The sequence below is a fragment of the Rattus norvegicus genome, chromosome 17, assembly GCF_036323735.1.
Source record: "Rattus norvegicus strain BN/NHsdMcwi chromosome 17, GRCr8, whole genome shotgun sequence".
NCBI classification, from domain to species: Eukaryota; Metazoa; Chordata; class Mammalia; order Rodentia; family Muridae; genus Rattus; species Rattus norvegicus.
In genome coordinates this window covers 65,659,612-65,680,486 of record NC_086035.1, presented here as the reverse complement: position 1 = coordinate 65,680,486, position 20,875 = coordinate 65,659,612, and the positions used below count along the sequence as shown (strand labels likewise).

Below are 20,875 nucleotides of genomic sequence, written 5' to 3'. Positions count from 1 at the left end.
CTGCCCCACTCCTCCTCCCCATCGCCCCTCCTACTCCCCGCCCCCACCTCCTCCCTGCCTCTACCTCCTCCCCCCTCCTCCTCTCTGCTCCCACCTCCTCCCCCTCCCCCTCTCCCATCCCCTTGCTCCTCCCCCTCCTCCAATTGTCTCATGGGCTCCTTTTTAGTATATGACCCTGGTGGGTGGGGGTATGCTGTGATCCCATGCAGATTTTGAAGCCTTGTAGCCATTAGTGGTAGTAAGGCAAGGGGAACAAAGTCCAGATAGAAGAACATAGTCACCTGCACTGTTTTTGCTGTTCATTTTTTATTATATAATTAAGATTCTAGGTTGAATATATAATGAGAGTATATGTTCACAGTGGGAAATTTAGACCTGTTTCAAAATTAGTCATAATACCATCTAGTCATTAATATTTTTATAGAAATTTGTTTTTTATATACTTAAATGACAGATAGTGAATAACACAAATTTATAAATAAATTTTGGTTTGTCTTGGGAAATTAGGCAACAGAGCTGTGGCCCCAGGAGTTGAAGTACTGCTCTTGGTTGAGTCTATCTAAACAAACTCCAGTTTTATGGATTTGCTTTATTAGTGCTTATGAATGCTTTGGGGAGGATGTCCCTCCCATATGAGGGTAGAAAAGGTTATAGGGTTGGAAAGCCTTTTAGAGCCTAAGGAACACCCAGTAATATGTAACATTTCTAATGAACTGTTTTGTTTATTTGTTTTTGGTTCTTTTGTTTGTTTGTTTGTTTGTTTGTTGTTTCAAGACAGGGTTCCTGTGTAGCCCTGGCTGTCCTAGAACTTGCTCTGTAGACTAGGCTGGCCTCAAAGTCATAGAGATCCACCTGCCTCTGCTTCTCAAGTACTGGGATTAAAGGTGTGCACAACCACCAGTCTGGCCCATTCTTTCCCCCCTTTAAGTTTACAGAATGGAAGCGACTGGGTGGCTAGACATTACTTCCTATGTATCACTGATGCCTAATGCATATTTATTGAATGGAATGGAGTTAATGAAAGATTAGATTTAGGTCAAGTATCTCTCAAGTTCTATTCTATTCTGTCTTTAAAATAATAATGCCCTTAAGTGAGGATGTAGATACGTTTGCATTCACCTTATATTGCGTGATGCAGAAATAACACTGTGTGGACTGGTGCAGCATTTTTTTCCATTTGATTTAAAACATAACTTTATTGTGTTCTGTGTGTCTGTACATGCATGTGTTTGCATGTGTATGTGGAAGCCAGAGGTTTCTTTCTTTATTGCTCTTAGTTTTTGAGACAAAGGCTTTTATTGAACCTGGAGCTCACTGGCCATCTGGATTGCCCAATAAATCAGGTCCGTGGATGTGCCTGTCTCTGCCTGGGAAGAGATCACTAACGTTACTGATGCATGTCACCATGCTTAGCTTTTTATGTGGGTGCTGGGGATCTGATTTCAGATCCTCATGATTGTACAAGTACTTTACCAACCGAGTCTCCCCTAGCCCTTTAAATTATACCGAAAACACAAAACAAAACTCCTTCCCTGGAGAACCTGCTCACTGATGTAGGGTGGAGTTCACAGACATGTGCATTGTATTCTTTTCTCAAATTATCTTCTTAAGCATCAGCTACAATTGACAACATGTTGAAGACATGAGAACATGGGTGCCGTGTGTGTGTGTGTGTGTGTGTGTGTGTGTGTGTGTGTGTATCTATAGTGTGATGACCATAGACATGGCAGGGTGTGTGTATGTGGTGTGTGTCTGACCATGCTGACCATGCTGACCATGGTGTAGGTCCTTTGATATACTACTTTTCTGAATAGAATTAGTGAGCAAAAGGTCTAAAGTAAGAACAGTATTTGTAGATGGTTGGTTTCTTTCTTTCTTTCTTTCTTTCTTTCTTTCTTTCTTTCTTTCTTTCTCTCTCTCTCTCTCTCTCTCTCTCTTTCTCTCTCTCTCTCTCTTTCTTTCTTTCTTTCTTTCTTTCTCTTTTTTTGAGTTTAACTTGATACCCAGTGGCCACTGTGTTTGCACAGAAGTTTGCACACTTGCTCTGAACTTCTGTGGTAGTGGTTCCAGCATTTTCACCAGCAGTTCCCTTGGGCAATCTACTAGAAGTTGGACACTCCTTCCTCTCCCATACCAGGTGATGTAGGACTTCCAGAAAGGAAGAGGGGACCAAAAACAAAAGTGTTTCTTCAAAATGGACTTGGTAAGACATGATTTTCTTATATAGAAAAGATTTCACACATTTCATATAGTCTAAATGGGAGCTCTCCATTAGATCTCCACCTTCAGAGTTCAGGGAGTCTCACAGAAGAGGAGGCAAAAGGATTTCAAGAGCCAGAAGGAATGGAGAACACCAGGGGAAGAAGAACCTCTGAATTAATAAGCAAGGTCCCTAGGAGCTTACAGAGACGGAAACAGCAAGCACAGGGCCTACGTGGGTCTGCCTCAGGTCCTCTGCATATATATCCTTGTGTTTTTATGGGACCCCTGAGTGTGAGAATGAGTGGGTCTCTGACTCTTGTGTGTGCTCCTTTTCTCTTATTGAATTGCTGTGTCCAACTTTGATATGATAGTTTTTATTCATCTTACTATATTTTGTTTTGTTATGTTTGGTTGTTATCTTTTAGAAGCCTGTTCTTTTCTAATGAGAAACAGAAAGGGAATGGATCCAGAGGGGAGGTGAAGTGGGGAGAAACTGGGAGGAATAGAGGGAGGGGAAACTATAATCAGGATATTATTGTATGAGAAAAGAATTTATGTTCAATAAAAGGTAAAAAATGAAAAAAATTAAGTTTTTTCATTAGTAGTATATTTTTACAAAATATTGTTCTGTCCAGCTTGCAGAAATGTACAAAAACATTGAATACTATCTAATACACCCTATTGAATTGATTATCTGTATATTTTATTATCTTTAAGTGAATTAAAGAAATATCTGTAGAAAAGTGTTAATGTAATTAATCTTTCTGTCCCTAAGATATAGATGAATTTTATCAAAAAATAAATAAAATTATTAGACCAATCCTAACTTTCTTGCTTTTCTTTTGTGATGGAGGGGATGAAACCATTTATCTATTTCAACACATGATCCCCCCACTCCCATATCATATATTCTAACAGTAATATAGGCAGTGAGGATAGCTAGCAGTAGTTTTGATTGGCTAATAGGAAATCAAGTTAGCTGTTGAAATTGCTTTATCCATATTGACTGAAAGAAAAAACAGTTGATCTCATTCAGGGGTCCCATAAAAACACCAAGCTAACAGCTAGAATACATATGCAGAGGACCTGATGCAGACCCAAGTAGGCCCTGCGCAAGAGGAAAGGGTTGTTATTGAGGTTATCTTTCTGAGGTGATCTGGTGGGAGGTAATGCCATCTTCAAGGTAACTAATATTAAATAATGAGCAAAGACACAGAAATACAGTGACAATAAGGAGTGATAAGGAGCGATCCAGACTCAGAAGCAATGCCACACGAGTTTCTCTGCATTCATTTTGTAATCCAAATTCCCTGTGTGCCTCATTAGACTCTTTCCTTGCTTTGTTGTGTACTGGATGGTGTCTGAAGTGTAGAAAAAGGTTACTTCTGTCTTGGCCATGGTCACAGAGTAGCCTAGTTTACTCCTAGACTATAAAAAAAGAACACTAGTGGCTTACTCTGCAAATTGCCCTTAAAGGTGAATTCTCTGAAGTTACATAGAACTGTTGAAGTCATGTGATTTCCCAGTTATAACCTAGAAGACTGTGGTGTGACCTTGGACCTTTGAAGAGTTCTAATGAACTCTTTTTGAGCTATTAGCAGTAAGTAATTTGTTGTGTATGATCTTGGGCCTCTCCTTTTATTTATTTTTTTTCTTTCTTCTCTCTCTCTCTCTCTCTCTCTCTCTCTCTCTCTCTCTCTCTCCTTTCTTTTTGGAGAGGAAGAATGGCAGAAGCCCATCTTTAACAAGGCTTAGGGTGCTAAAGGAAATATTTCACAGTAAGCCAGTTCCATTGGGATTAACATATTCATAAATGTGTATTCATCTGCCCTATATTTTTAAGCTCAGTTAACATGTTGGATGGGCATAATCTCCCTCTTGGGATCTAGGATTTTGCTGTGGTACATGGAGTCCTGGGACTATACATGTCCTATTCTCCTGTACTGTTCCTTTTTCTTGAGGCCTGAAGAATGCTGGCTTCCACTGTGAACTTGTTTTTTTCAGTGTATGGAGAGATTGTTTCATAGTCTTTCCAGGAGGAGTTGTGCTTTAGGGTGTCCTCTCCCAGTGCTGGTGGCCCAGTTATCTCTGGAGTGTTGTCCTCCACAGAGAACAGCTAGTTCCTGTAAAAACCAGGCTATATTCTTTTTGCTAAACTTCAGTTTTTAACGCTTGGATACTTGTAGTTATTGTTCTTGCTTCTTAGTCAAAGCATTGGAGGGACACCAAAACTCTCCATAACCTTGATAGAAGGCCTTAGGGTATATTCATGTAGCTTATTAGCCTCCTTTCTTCCTGCTTTCTGGGTGCTCTGCCAGCTGTTGGAATGTGTAGGCAGCTGCTGTGCCCTAGTGGAGGCTAGCACCTGTTTGTGGCCTTGTGGAGGAAATACACACAGCCAGGAGCATGGGGAGTGGCTGAAGGAGTTGCAGGGCACCCTGGGAATGCCCAGGGTTAACAGGAGTAAAAGAAACACTTAAGCCATACAAGTCAGACAGAGGAAGACTTTTCTAGACACATTTGGCAACTGACTGTTAATTATCCCAATGGGTAATGTTTTAAGTTTTTCTCTCTGATGCCCAAGATGAAGTATAATAATGCTGATGGTTTGTGGTGACTTGGTTTAATTGTCTAAGTTGATCAGGGTCTTGGTTTAATCTATGCATTTCAAAGAGATACCAGACTTGTAATGTTCTATGAACTGTTTATGTAGCGGAAATGTTAGTTTTCATTAACAAAGTCATATGCCCCCTATTTGGGTTTTCTGATGCAGGAGGTTTAAATCTGTCCAAAACTTTTATACTGGCTTTTTATCAAAACTCTTCCTATGCTATTCATCTTGAGATAAGGGTTAACGTCTTTGTTGTACCAACTGATCCCACTGTGTCAATTATATGCTGGGAATACATATATCTTAATATATACTTAATTAGTACTTAAAAAAATCAGCTCAGGAAAATGGCAGTTGTTTCTTGGTTTCTTTGGTGATTACCGTGCCGAGCACTCAGTATTGTCTGGTTATCTGTGATCCTCCCTCCACCGGCTTTGTTTTGTGTCTTATGGTTTACCAGAGCAGCTTCTATAGCAGAGACTGAAGCCTGTGGGCTGGGCTTTCTAAACTGGGAAACAAGCATTTCAAATCTTTATAGCTTTAGCTGTGTTAGAGGACTTATTTATTTTATAACGCAAGTTAGATAGGCAGATGTATTTTTAGGATCATGGGACCTGTATTATGGAAGCAGGTGATTGCCTAAACAAGTTAAATCAGCTCAGGGCAGAAAGTTCAGAATAAGAGTGAGTTTCATAGTTTATCTTTTGGAGACATTTTGAGAAGGGAGGCAAGGACTAGAGGTTTTCCCAATGTGAGCGTCTGGTGACTGTAGGTCTCTATCAAGGTCATTTTTCTACACAGCTCAGGAATGGAATTGGAACCGGCAGGGTATGGAGGAATGTATTGGTGCACTCCTTTCTACTGGTCAAGGTGCATCTGGAATTTTAAATGCTAACCTTGGAGATCTCTATCTTTCTCACATTATTCATGAAGAAAACAAATGCTAGAAACACTCACATGTCTGTAAACCAGAAACAGAAATTCCACTATGTAAAATTTATCACCAAAATGGAGTCTAAGGAGAGGGAGGAGCCTGACCTGTACCATCCCTTTTCTTATTCCTCAGAACCAAATGTTGTCAAGTTTAAGGCTATTTAATCATGTTAGTGGCTTGCCTTTTTGATTTGGGAACTTAAATATTTAGTTGAAATTGTCATGTGTGGCTTAATTAGTAGTATAATTTTATTTTTTGTAAAAGCGTTTTGGTTTCCCATTAGAATTATTTACCTGAAGCAAGCTTTGCCTGCTGCCAATGTAAAGAAACAGTGGTTTAGTGGGGATGTCAAATCAAATACAATGTCCTTAAATGGAACATGTTCTTTTCATACTCTTAAAAATTCATGTATTCATCAAACATGTATTGAGAGCTTGCCATCTTGGTTGCCTAGTCACTGTTCATATATATTTTTAAAGAGTTCCTGTCATCCAGAGCTGGAATAAGCATGCATTTAGAACTTAGCTTAAAGGTGGTTAAGGAAGATGCTTTTCCACAGCAATTCTGTTTTTGTTTCTATTAGAAACATTTTCTCAGACTCAGCATTCAGCTGCTTCCCAGGCCCACTTTACCCAAGGCTCTCCTTTCTTCTTTCCACACTCATACATATCTGGACAGAAGAGGGACAGAGAGAGTTAAGCAGATGTTAGCCTGAGTAGAGAAGATCTGAGCATTCATTTAGTTATTCTCAGCATCTTAATGTGTTTGGAAATTTGTATAATAAAATGGGGAGAATAAAGGTAAATTTTGAAATTAAAAATGAAGTTAATCTTAAACTGTACTTTTGTGGATTAAGACAAAGTTTGTTGCTCTGTCATGACCATGACAAACACTGGCAGAGTCTAACTAAAGGAAGAAAATGTATTTTCACTCATGGTTTGAAAGAATAGCCCATCATGGCAGGAGAATCACAGCAGGGAGGGCCTGATGTGGTTGGTCCCATTGTGCCTGCAGTTGGGAAGCAGAGAGATGAACGCTGGTATTCAACTCCTTCTGTCCTCCTTTTTGCTTTCTCTTCAGTCTGAGACCCTAGTCCATAGGATGGTGTCATCCATATTTGGGTGGGTCCTCCTTTCTTAAACCTCTTTAGAAACATCCTAAGATACACCTAGAAATATGTTTCTAGGTGATTCCAAATCCAGTCAAGTCGATAAGATGAACTGTGACAGACTGGACAACTGAAGCATGCATGACACTCACTCTGGGATTTCTTTCTCTTGGGTTTGCCATGTGGCCTATTTGTAAGATAAAGTTATTCTATATATAGTCAAGAGCTTAGATGATATCCCAAAATACCCAGTTTGACTTGCCTTAAAAATGGTAGAAATGATTGGTTGGAGAAACACCTTGTAAGATTTCATGATAAGCACTGCTTGAGTTAGGTTTTATGACTGTTGCTTTTACAGGCAGTCATTATTAAAGGTTTGTTAGTCAGACTCGATGGTTATCTATGCCAGATCTAGTTTACTGTGACCGCTCCTCTGTGCTAGAGATAACTTCTTGCTTGTTCCTCTTCCTACATTCCAATGGTTCATCAGAGCTGGGTTAGTCAGGCCCTTCCATCTACAGGTGCTAGAAAGCCCCACGGTCATTTCCTGTCCTTCTATGTCCCTTGCAGCCGTGGGGATGCCACCTAATGGTGCCTACTTAGGCGGTTCTTCAGCAGCGGGCTTTTCTTTAGAATTGATTTGTTATCTCTGTTGGCTGCTACAGATCGTATTGTTAATAAAAGGTTTCATGTTGTTGGGGAAGACCAGAGTTTCCCTTTACTCGGGGTCAGGGAAAGAACAGAGATGGGTCATCAGCAGGTTGCTAAACACAAGTCAGGCCTGTGAGTCATAGCCCTTGGGATCAGTTTGGGTCACGTGTAATACTTGGTTCAGGTAGGCAGTTTGAAAGCTCCTCGTGGGATCCCAATGCACAGAAGAAATTAAGAAGCCCTCTGTACACAAGTTTGTGCTTAAGATTCAAACTGCCATTTTTCAGATATTATTTTTCATCCATCAGCAGTATCAAGATACATGCACCTTTGTTTAATTTTTAAACTGGCTGGATGATATTTATTTATTGTTTATTTATTTGTTTTTAGTAATTTTGGAGCAACAGGCTGGTGGAAATGGGTAATAAGGAAATAAGTAACAGCATCTGTCCAGTGACTTGTCCTATTTCACAGGTGCCTGTCTTAGGAGCAATTAGTTAAATGCCTTTAATAGATAAGTACACATCCCTTCAAAGGCACCGTGTGAAAGATGAAATGGTCAGTGATGGGCCACATGCCAGTTTCCTTCCCTGTTGCTTCCTCTTACCAAGCTGTGTGTAGTAAACAGTCTCTCTGGTTTCTGAGAGAGCTTTGGAAAAGTTCACCTAAGACCTAACCTGCCACTGGTGGCATGGATCTCAGTAATGCAGCTCAACAATGAGAGAAAACAGGGTTTAACCAGTCAGCCACTCATAAGGGCTCTGATGCTGAGTATATGCCCCTGTGTAGACTAGCAGAGAAAGAAAGGTCGCTGTACTTTTGGGGAATATTTCTTTTTTCTTTTTTCTTCCTCCCTCTGGTTAGACCCGTTAGCACAGAGAGTGATTCAGGTTTTATTTTTAAGGAGGTACAAAGAACAACAAAGTAATTGATGTGCTGGAACTTTGAAGCAAGTACCAAAGAGTGGAAATACCATGGAAAGCCAAGATGTTTCTAGCTTAACATGATTTTGTTAAGTGTTTCTCAGAGATGACGTAATTTATAAAGTAGCTCTCCATTGAAATAGGATTTCTCACCTGTACCCTTTAGTCATGTCCCTGCTGAAGTTTGAATTCATCTGTAGAGGTGGAGTGCTAGTCAGGTAGAGTGGCCCAGGGAGAGGCAGGTCACTGAATATTATATAAGGATCACTCAGAATCTGAATTAGTATTCGTGTCATGTGCCCAAATGGCTTCTAATGCAGCACTGACTGTCTTGTGTCCTGCTGGGATTAGAAGAAGGACTCACTTCATCTTAATCTGCCCTCCTTTATGTAACTTTACTGTGCTCAGCTGCAAGTTATAGTGAAGGTAGTTACAGTGAAGGTAGTTACAGTGAAGGTAGTTACAGTGAAGGTAGTTACAGTGAAGGTAGTTACAGTGAAGGTAGTTACAGTGAAGGTAGTTACAGTGAAGGTAGTTACAGTGAAGGTAGTTACAGTGAAGGTAGTTACAGTGAAGGTAGTTACAGTGAAGGTAGTTACAGTGAAGGTAGTTACAGTGAAGGTAGTTACAGTGAAGGTAGTTACAGTGAAGGTAGTTACAGTGAAGGTAGTTACAGTGAAGGTAGTTACAGTGAAGGTAGTTACAGTGAAGGTAGTTACAGTGAAGGTAGTTACAGTGAAGGTAGTTAGTTACAGTGAAGGTAGTTATAGTGAAGGTAGTTAGTTATAGTGAAGGTAGTTATAATGAAGGTAGTTGTTATAGTGAAGGCAGTGCTGACTACTTTATGACCCTATGACCCTTCCTGACTTTACTTTTGTTTATTTTTTGAGATATGGTCTCCACACTAGCTTCAAGCTCTCCCTACAATCTAGGCTGGCGTGGATCTTGCAGCAGTTTCAGCCTCAGTCTGCATCTCCTGAAGGGTAGAATGGCATGGGTGTGCTCCAGTACCTACTTGCACTTCTGCTTTTTCTGACAGTGGAGAGTATTGCTTTGCAGAGTCATAATTTTTGTGAGTATCACTACTCTCTAATAATTATGCTTTCATGTTCAGATTCAGTCCTTATCCTCTCCCCAAATACAGAGTCTTTCAGTTCCTAAACTCATCCTCCATGTGAGGGTCACACTTCATATGAAGTTTGGTCATACTTCATAGTTTCTAAATTTCCAATTGGTTATTCTAATTATAACATTATATTCTAAATACAATACTTATGTATAAGATGATACCTTGCATTTTATGAATTGATTGGTATAAAATATTAAAATCTTCACAGAATATTATATTTTTGAATATGAAGACAACAAAGTACTGAGCCATATACTCTACAGACAATAGAAATACATTTGTAGAGTCCAATCACAGACATTGTTCTTCCTTTAAAAAAAAAATCCAGTTATTTTTGAAAGGATTGGGTAAAGAAGGGGAAGTTCATACTGAATGAACATTTGGTAAAGATTTGTCTCAATCTAAATAAAAATAGTTAAAAAATGCTTCTATTTCCTCTAGTGGTTTGCTGATGTGTTAGGAGCTTTGACGCCTACAAGTGCCAAACACTAACCTGTGCTACTCTCTAGACATCGCTTATCTTGAAGGGACACGTTTAAGCAGTACCGGTGTTCACAGTTAGCCGCATATCAGATGTGATCACAAGGGTTACTACAGTGAGCTCCCTGCAGAAGAACTAATCATCTGCAGATCTAATTATAGTGAAGATCACTACAGAACTGTATAGCTCCCCACCCCACCCCAAGACACTGATAACAGCTTGAGAAATAAAAGATTCCAGAATATATTTTTGTAGATGACATCTTACTTTCTAAACCAAGTGATGCTTATTATTTTAGTTGTCTTGAATACGTTATTAGTGAATAAAAAAAGAAATAAAAGGACATGACTGCTTCTAAGGGTTTGAGGTTTTATTATAAATGTAAGGGAGAGCACAGGCAGAGGCAGGGACATCTGGAAGAGTGAAGAGTGAACAGGACTGGCAAACAGAATCAGGCTAGGTGAGTAGAGAGGATAGCGGAGGGGGGAAGCCAAGAGGCCAAGAGAGTGAGAACCAAGAGTGGTGACTAAGAGGCCAAGAGGCCAAGAGACCAGTAGCTAAAATGACTGGGTTATATAGAAATTAGAAAAGCTGGAGGGAGGAAAACCCAGCTCAGTCTCTATACTGGGGAGTTCAGGGTACCTGGTAGGGTGTACCAAGCAGGATGTCTTCTCCATGACAGGTGTGGGCTGAGGGAGACCAGCCGACAGAGTCTGCATTGATATGTTCATAGTGACGCCAACTGAGGCACAAGTTTGAGAACTAACAGTTAAAATTATGTTAGTTTACTTAGGTTAATAATGAAAACAATTCGTTGTTATTGTGTTATTGAGACATGGTTTCACTTTTTAGTCCAGGCTGTCCTGCAAATCACTTTGTAGCTCAACCTTAGTCTCCCAAGTGCGGACCCTCAGGCATAAACTGCCATGCCCAGCGAAAATAGTTTTAATAACATGAATTATTTGAATTTTTAAATTTTAATTTATTATTTAAAATCATGTAAATCAATTTTGTAAATTATTTGAATTATTTGAGTCAGTAGAACAGAATTGACATTGGTTTGGGAGTCCTTCTCAGGATTTAGGAAGGACACTGCAATGAGAGAAGCTGAGGGCAGCTTGAGTAAAACTTCCCTGTGAGAAGAAGCAGTCAGCAGCTGGAGGGAAGCTGGCTCAGAAGACTGATTTCTTTCTGCAGCATCACCCCACAGCACTGACTCTATTCTCAACAACTCCACAGGCCCAGAGCTGAGTCCCCTGTGTTTCTGGGCCCTGTGACTGCCTGTGCAGAGTTGGTTTCCTGAGGTGCTTGAGAACAGCTGGCATGTGGGTGGGGCCCAGGACCTCTGGCCTGGATTCTGTGGCTATAGGCCTTACTTTTTGTTTGACCTTCTGGCAATATTTACCAAGTTCCTTGTGGCAAGAAGCCCTCTTCTGCCAGCACTGTGTTCCCCACTGCCCTGCTTACCTCATCCTAGAGGCCCTCACTGTAACAAGATGACTCTCAAATGCAGACCAGCAGGAACCAGTACCCTGGGTAATGCTGTCCTTGCCATCTGTGCATGAAGCATGTGAAAGGTCATGTCTTAGTTTTGGGGTGTTTATGTAAATAAGCACCTAAAAGAAAATGTTCATTTGTACTTTTAAGGCAGGTTAAATGGATATTATGAACTCCTGCTTTGGGCCACCACATATTTGATTTATTTAATAAGTTGTTCTCATAATCAAGAGTAACAAGGGAGCTTAGAACCTGTTACTGTAGCTTCCCTGATCTGAAACAAATCAAAGATGTCAATTAATTACTCATGATGACATTTTATGTTATTATTTTACTTTTTGTAATTACCACAGTTTTTATAATTAATCTTCTAATTACTCAAAATACTTAACATTAAGTAGGGATATAATTACAACTTAAAAATATATGGAATAGTTTTTAAAACTTAATCTGAAAGAAAAACCATACAGTTCTATAGAGACTATTTTATATACTAACAATTATTTGTTATTATTTAAGCAGAACAATCATTGGTATTCTGAAAGGTAATAGATGTGTACCTTCATTAGCTCAGGTAGTCTGGTTCTTGGATTAATGATGGAGTCCAGTATGTGAACATCTTTGATTTTTCTGTACAGACCATAAGAGCTAGAAGTAAATGTGGAGATAGTTTTCTTCTATTTGTTCTTTTATGATGGAGAAAGCAAACTATCTTCAGCTTCAGCACATCCCCTGAGGGCTGTACCAAGGGATAAAGAGCTGTCTTCCCAGGCAGTTCAGGGACTCAGCATCAGCTCCAGTCATCACTCAGTGGGGCAGGACCTCTCTTCTGAGGGTCTGACATCAGCTGCAGTTATGCAATTATTGGGGGAAGGGACTTAAGATAGTATTACTACTAAAGATTGAATTTCATTCAAATCCAGCTAGATTGAATTAGACCATCGAACAAAGTTTAAGGATGTGGGGTGGTCGGCTTGTCTCAAGGTGTCATGTGTCTTAGCTGAGTGGCTTCTTTTCACATAACCCTTTCCTGTTCTACTTTAGGACACTTCCAGTTTTCACTCACCAACTGCCACCGTGACTCACATTTCGGTAAATTTCAGGCAGTGCTCAGCAAAGAGACCAATCTTAAGATTGGTTGCGGCTTGTGCATTGTGGCTTTTATGGAAAAGACAACCTGTTTTCCACTTTGTGAATGTGAGCTTCATCCTTGAAGCTCAGGGGAAAGCCTTGTTCTTCCAGCTATGTAGATATGGCTCTGAGGGGACAGGGAGGGGAGCATCTTCAGCATGAGGTTTTGTACTGTTGGTTTTCATTCTTATAGACCTGGGATGTCGGGGCTTGAGCGCCTTGACATCTCTTTGTATCCATTCTCATCTGTAAAGTGGGATCACAGCTGTATCTCGGTCACAGACTGAGTACAATGTAGAGCCCTTAAGACAATGCCCAGTGCATCCTCAGCACTGATCGAATGCTATCAGTTATTAATATTTATTTTAACATGACCATGGGTTAAGTTTAATGGAAAAATGGAACATCCCGTGGATCAGTATTTTGTTTTTATTGTTGTTGGTGTTTTGTTTGTTTTACTTCATTTCTTTATGTCCTACCAGCCACCAGTCTTGCTAGGTAGCCATGGCTATCCTGGGACTCACTATGCAGACCAAGCTAGTCTTGAATTGTGCTAACCTTGCCTCCTGAGTTGTTTTTAAATGTATCTGAGACAGTGAATCGCCCAGGCTGTTTTGGAACCTGTCATGTACCCAGAGTGGTCTCAGGTTCATAGCAGTTTCTTTGTCTTAGCTTACTGAGTTTATAGGGATGTGCTATCATGCTCGGCTTTAAATTTTATCTTTTCTTTCTTTCTTTTTCTGTGATCCTAGCGGTTAAACTTAGGGCTTTATGCATGTAGAACAAGCCCTTTACCACTGAGATATTTTCTCAGCTCCTTCTTAACTTTTATTTTGACACAGGGTCTCACAGGCCTTGAATTTGCAACTCAATACATTTCCTAAGTAGCTGGTTGAAAGACTTGTGTTAACAGACAAAGGTTTTTAAAGAGGAGGAGGATTCAAGTGATTTATTGTATATTTCTTCTGGTACATCACTTCTGTTTTCCACCAGCAGAAGAAGCTGTTTGAACTGTGATTTGGGAAATAAAATCCTGGCAGCCTTTTCTCAAAGTTCCTCAAAGAACTGTATGATTTACCTTCATAGTTTCATTCTGTTACCTTGCTAGGATATACTTCAGTATGTAATTCTTTTAGATTTATTATCATATTAAGACCAATTTTATCCGTTTTCAGGTTTAGTTATTTATTTATTTGTTTATTTTTGTTTGTATTTTAGTCAGTTGTTTCTCATTAGTAGTAGGTTTTTGTTTGTTTGTTTGTTTGTTTGTCTTGTTTTTAATTTGTTGTGGGGACATTCCGAGCTTGTAACCTGGGCAGCAAGAGTAAAATGGCATTCTGGACAAGGCTTTGCTATCCCAGTAGGTTTGTTTGTTTGTTTTGTTTTGATTCCAAATCTTACTCATTTGGTAGCCTAGGCTTGCCCAGGCTTTGGTTGATCCTGCTGTCTCACCAGGCATACACTACCACACCTGGCAGTGAAAAGTAACGTTTGCTATGCTCTGTTTCTAAGCCTTTTCCAGTTTATGCTCACACAAACCTTCCCTTTCCTGGCATTAGGAAGCCGTGTTACTGATATTTGGTAGTTAGAGTTAGACTATCCTGTACGATACTGGCAGCTGAAGTTTTAGGATAAGTTCCACAAAGCTAAGTCCAGCACTTTAGTCACCTGTCACAGTGGAACATCTATCATGAGCCTGTTGCTAGAGCAATGCTCACCATGACAGATCCCCGAACAGTCCTGGATTCAGAAGTCTATTGTGATCAGCTGCACCTCTCTAGGATGCCTGCCTTTTTACGAGATTCTGTTCTTTACTGCAGGAAAGCTAGCGGTGTTAGCTCTTAGTTACTGTCATGGGAGACTTGCTGCCCAGAGCCCTCATCCACCAGTTCATGAGGCAGGCTGGAGGATGGGTAATAAGGGGTTGTTGTCTGCTGGTTACAGTAAGTTCAGGCTGTTTGGTAACTTTAAGTGTAAACAGAGAGACTCACTGAAGAAATGTCTGTAATTCGAGTTGACATTTTTATTTTGATATCAGTATGTAGCAAAAATGCAGCTATGTTAATCTTCCTCCAGATCTTTTTAAGAAATTTCTTCTTTCAGATGGTATAGTCCCTCAAGGGACTAGAGGATGAGAGTGCTTCCCAGGTCTCCAGAGCCCAGGTACTTTTCAGGAGTCCTTAGTATGCTTAGAGCTTTGTTTGCCTGAGGAAGCAAGAGCTTCCTGCTCTTGTGTGATTTTTTTTTCTTCTGGGTTATCATAGCAGTAGAGTGTGTATCTACCTCAGTAGTGTGTGGTTTTTCTCACTAGTGCCTACCAGACAGACACTTGCTGGGGGTTAATATTCTAGCCCTTTTTCTTCAGCTGTGCCCAGCATATAGTTAGTAAATCCTTTTTCAATTGGTAAGTCACTTCGCTATGTACTTGTATGCTTAAGATATTTATAAGCAGGTGCTATAAAGACAGGGATTCCGAATGCCTGCCTGCCTTTATGGCACTGCTGGCAGCTTGGGTGTTCAGGCTGTGGAGACGGGTTGGCATGCCTTCCTCAGATTCTTGCTGGCAGGAATGGAATGGAATGTCTACTTTAGTCGTAGGGAATTCCAAGTCACTCAAGTATCATACATTATAAAAACTCAATCATATCAAGCTTTAATGTGCACGCTCCTGTGCTTTTGGACTTTGATAGGCAGTAAATTGAAAAACAAACAAAAATCAAAAATAAATAAAAAGCTGGGTTTCCAAATCCAAATCAGCATCTCCCCAGCCTTGTGCTGTACTGGTGTTTCAGAGTCTGCAAAAGAACCGATGATTTCACTGTTTTCTCCAAGACGCTTAGTGTGCAGAGGGCAGCTGTTGTCTCCATCTTGTAGATATAAAGGCAAACCGAGGCTTTTGGGATTCAGACACTGAATGTGCTTCCCCATTGCCAAATACTCACTCTGGGGTCAATGAGAATGAGCATAAGCAATAAAGTCAGCATCTGTATGAAGCTTTAAGGGAACATATTTCTGAAGACATTTTAAAACCAGTTAAAAGTTATATACCCCCATAGCACCCATCCATCCACTTAACTCATTTCCCCACCAAATCCATATTTTAAACATAAGTTATTGTATTTTGGTTATGTTCTGTATTGTTTGCTTTTTTCCGTCAGTAATACATAAATGAAAAAGTCCATGTGCTATTAGTTATTTTTTTCATTGCTATTGATCAAATACATGGTAAAGCAAGAAGGAAGGCTCGGAGTTGGCTTGCAGATTGACGGTCCAATGCATCAGTGTGGAGAGGTTGACTTTTGAGTTGCTCTGGCTGAGGTGAGCATTGTGAGGCAGCTGCTCCCATCACATCAACACTCAGGCAGCAGAGAGATGAGTTCTAGTGCTCAGTTTGCCTCCTCCTTTCCCCCTTTTATTTGTTCAAGGACTACAGCCCATTGCACAGTGCTGCCAACACTAGGCATTTTTACCTCAAAACTACCTACTTCTCTCTGGCAATGCCCTCAAAGACATACTCAATGATGCACCTTACGATCCCCATCTGTTTCTTTTTTTAAAAATTTTTTTTAAATTTATTTATTATATGTAAGTACACTGTAGCTGTCTTCAGACACACCAGAAGAGGGCATCAGATCCTATGACAGATGGTTGTGAGCCACCATGTGGTTGCTGGGATTTGAACTCAGGACCTCTGGAAGAGCAGTCAGTGCTCTTAACCACTGAGCCATCTCTCCAGCCCGATCCCCATCTGTTTCTTAAACTGTCCAGGTTGATAATAGAAATGAATCATTGCATATGTTAAAAAACGTGCATGTGAGAAGCCACTTTTTATGGCTTTATCATGTATAGATTTCTGAGTCTTGGTAGCAATATACTCTAGACAAGGAAGAAGAAACTCCTGATGTTGAAAATGGGTCTTGCAAAAGGTACAATCTGAACAGAGTTATGAGAGTTTAGAACAGTGGGAAATGAGCTGTGCTAAACCTTGACATATGTTCCTTGAGGTAATGGTGCCAGGGCTGGCCTCTGACTCTCAATGTTCCTGCCTAGGCTTCCCAAGTGCTGAGATTACAGGTATGTGCCATCATTCCCATTCTTCTGGGACCTGTTGGAACAAGCTTTCTGAATGGTTCTCATACGGGCTAAAGTTTAAGAACCATTGCTGTATTGGTTGGTCTAAGATTTTGGTCCTGATTCAATTACTTGATTTAATTATTCTTGGCCTAAGGTTTAATTAATTTCTGTATAGTAGTTACTGTACTGGGGTTTGAATTTACATAACCTAATGCACTTATTTTAAAGGTTTAATGGTGAAATAGTAATGTGTCATCTATAGGCTGTTTGCTCATCAGGTGCCAATCAGGAATATGAGGACTATACCCTTTATGGAGTGGTCTCTTCCATTCAACACAGGTAACAAAACATACACTGGATTTCAAACATGTTTGGCAAAGGTTTTAAAATATTTTGCATTTAAAATGTCTTAAGGGCACCAAAATTCAGCTTCCCAGCGGATCATGCCTTCACGTGAGCTTCTTTACCCACTTGTTCACACATTTCTTCCTGAAGGCATCTAAGTTGATTCGGACTTTGGTTCCTTAACTCAAATTGGAGTTCTAGCTATAGCAACCGCTGAGATGGTGAGCTCCTGTGGAGGAAGTAGGTGTGCTCTTGTGTTTAGTCTAATTGTCCTACTGTTGGGTTCCCTCCTCGTCTGGCTGAGGTAGATGAAAACAAAGTTTCAAATGAGAATTCCTTAGGCAGTTTTCATTAAGGAGTCTAGAATTCAGGTACTGGTCATTTTATTTCTTTGCTTGTTTGATAATTTGCAGATAACCCAGGTACATTATGCCTTGTTCTTTCAGCTCAAGCAGCATTGCCCCTTTTTGGGGGTGGTCAGATGCCAAGGTGTCCTTTCCTGCCTAGCCTGCTGGAGGCAAGATGGCTCATAGACAACTTCACTTTCCCTTCCTCATCCAAAAGTTCTAGCACGTGCACAAATCTAAGTCAAGCAATGAAACAGGGACTTGAACACAATTATTCTTCTAGTTACTTTCCCCTTTATTTTTTTATTTAAATATCATCTTTTAAGTAAACAAATGAAAACTCAGAAGTATTTTCAATGATTACATGATCTGTGAATTGGAAATAAATTTGCTGTGGAAAAGGCCCACCACTTTTCTTTAAGTTTCACACTGTTAGAGCTTATTTTGGTAGACTGAACGTAGGATACGATGTTTCCCTTATGCACCTTGTTTCTGATTTTCTCCTTTTGTGATTGCCACAAGCTTCTCCCCCTCTGCCTTACCACATCATCTCAGCCATAAACCATTCTGATTTTGACATACCCCCGCCCTGGGCACATGTGCTCACAATAGACATAAGCTGGTAGGTGGAGATGAAACGTGCGTGTTTCTTTGTTCCCACGGCAAACTTCTTATTCTTCTCTCCTTTATTAATGCCTCTGCAGTTATTCCCATTGTGACGAGAATAGAGATGAGCCAGTTCTATCTGTTATTCTCCTCTGATGCTAACACCTCTTTAGTCGGTTCACTCCTCACGTCCGTGCTTTGTTCAGCTGTTGAAGAGTTAATGCATCCCACACCTTGTCAGCGCCTTCTCAGTCCATTTGGATGTTCCAAAATCAGTGATGCTTACGAGTTGACGTTTAGGATTGGGATGAAGTGAACATCACCATTATACTCATTGGGCTGAAGTTGGGTAGTGACCTTTAGTGCTTTTAGAAATGGACATTATGGAATTAGAAGAGTGAACTTGGAAGATTCTTGAGATCTTTACTAGTCAGTTCTTAATAGATGTTAAGTAAATGAGCTAAACTAAGCTTAGCATTCTTACCCCAAATAAGAGACTGCTCACTGAGGATTTAATATGTGAATGCTATCTTGTGTCTTCACTCATGGTGAAAGGCATTCCACAGATAAACACTAGTTCATGCTGGGTATTTAGTCAAATAGCTCTCAGGGTCAGAGTTTTTGCTAGGCCAGTGATTGCAGCATGTAGCTTTTACAGACTGAGGGAAACACTTTTCTATCTTTCTTTCCTTTGAGAGAAATGGAGGGGGAGAGCGGAAATGAAGAGACCCCTCAGGAATCTGCACACTTGGTCTGAACAGATTCCCAGAGCCAGAGTCAATACCAGCTGCTTTACCAACTCTGGCAGATGTCTCAGGAAGGTATTACTAATGGAAACCTTAAAGTCATGTATTTTAAAGTGTGGCAAAGAAGGCTGGTGAATGTACAGAGCTGAGATGGATTAAAAAGGAAAGCCAAGAGATTGTCATATAAAACCACCAGAGGATGGTATTTGGGAAGGAAAAAACAAACGAACCCAAAACCTTTTGTTTGTTGATTTGTTAGATACAATTTGTGGGAGACTGGATTTGGCCTGGGTATGTGCGTGTGGCCCAACTGAGCTAGCCAATTGCAGCCTAATACAGAAGCAGCTTTGGCTGAGTAGAGAACTCCTTAGGCTGTAATCACTTCAATGTTGATTGATGAAGCCATAGTTAGCTAATGTTTTCCAACTCTCGGTTTATTGAGACTGATCCAATGCTGTCAGATCATGTTGTTAGTTGGGTTCTAATAAGTTGTCCATTTAAAATGTTTTTGTTTTTTAATTTTAAACAAAACTTTGTTTTACATTTATGTACTTACTGTATGTGGCCATCAGGGGTGGGTGTTGCTGGGGGTGGGGTGTGGGGGTGTGTGGGACATCATGTGGAAGTCAGAGAACAACTTTCAGAAGTCATTTTCCTTCTACTGTAGGAGTTTTGGGGATTGAACTCAAGTTCTTACACTTGGTAGCATATGTCTGTACCTGCTGAGCCCCTTTCAGGACCCTAGGTTTTGTTTTGCTTTTCTCTGCACAGATATACTATATCTTACTAAATTAGTATGAGAAATTTTCCTTTTAATAGACTGTAGGAGAGTATTTTGTTTTGTTGAGACCGGGTCTTACGTATTCCAGACTGGTCTCAAACTCCCTGGGTAGCCAAGGAAGACCTGAATTATTTATCTTTTAGCCTCTGCTTCCCATGTACTGTGTAGTTGTTCTTGGCTATATTGGTCCATCATTTTTCTGTCTTCCCATACTAAACCTAAGTGACATGAATTTTAAGATTCCTTGTTTATAAGCTCTTGGGTTTCCTTAGCACCAAACATCAGAACCAATTAGCTATAAATTCATTTTATATATAGCATATAGTTGTACCTAGAGAAAAATCTCCCATTAGGCAGATGGGAGGAAAACCATAAAAAGTTAGTAAGACACAAATGTGTGGTATTATACAAATCAACACTAGAAATATATCTAGCCAAGCCAGATCACCTGTAGACACCTCTAAACAAGCTTTTGCCACATGTGGCCCTGATAATGATGAAGTCTGGTGTGTTATTTAGCACTATAAAGACAGTGGAACCTGGGAGAATGGAGCCCAAAAATAAAGTTTTGTGGAATAGCCAATGTACTCTGAGGATTAAGAAAAGTCATATGGATAAACTTCTCATGAATTCAAGCTGTATATAATCACAAGGAGAAGGTTCACGTAGCACAATTGTTTTCTGGAAGAGGCATTTAAACAAAGCCACTTGTAATGAATAATCTGAAGTAAGCGCACGCTTATCTGCTATACCTGGGAGAACAAGAAAACACTCTCCAAGGGCGAGTCTGTATTTTTGAAGAAACTGACTTTTGGTTGCTTGGAATTTTCTCACAAGAAGCACTCAGAATTCTCCTCACTTGACTCCATTCTTGGGCTGTGTTCCCGTGGAATGTAATTTTGGTTAAAAGTATTTTTACTGGAGCTACCCCATGTTGCCCAGGTATATATGGTTTACTGGGCACTGTGGAAGGGGCTGTTTAGACTAGTACTAAGCAGAAGTGGGAAAGCAGCTTAGGGCCAGGCACAGAACTGTAGATGTTAAAGACTGTCCAGCTGGTGTTGATGACTCCACTAACATTGAAGTGGCTGTTTTTGCCCATTGTTCCCGGGCTGATATGGAGCCTGAACCCACTCAGAGTCAGCTGGAGTGGTGTTTGCTAGCCAGACATGTGCCCACTTCTGGAGGAGGTATTGGTAAGTCCCTGGGCTGGCCTCAGCACTTGATGTACTGGCATCTCATGCTTCGTTATTCCCTGAGTGACTCATAGCCAGGTGAGTTTGTTTTTATGGTCATTGTATGGGTCTCC

General features: G+C 40.3%; 1 protein-coding gene across 6 annotated transcripts in view; it reads left to right on the top strand.

Annotated features, from left to right (window-relative positions):
• Dip2c (disco-interacting protein 2 homolog C) overlaps nt 1-20,875 on the top strand; it is a 385,401-nt gene that overhangs the window by 43,625 nt on the left and 320,901 nt on the right. The gene's annotated exons all lie outside the window — the stretch shown is intronic.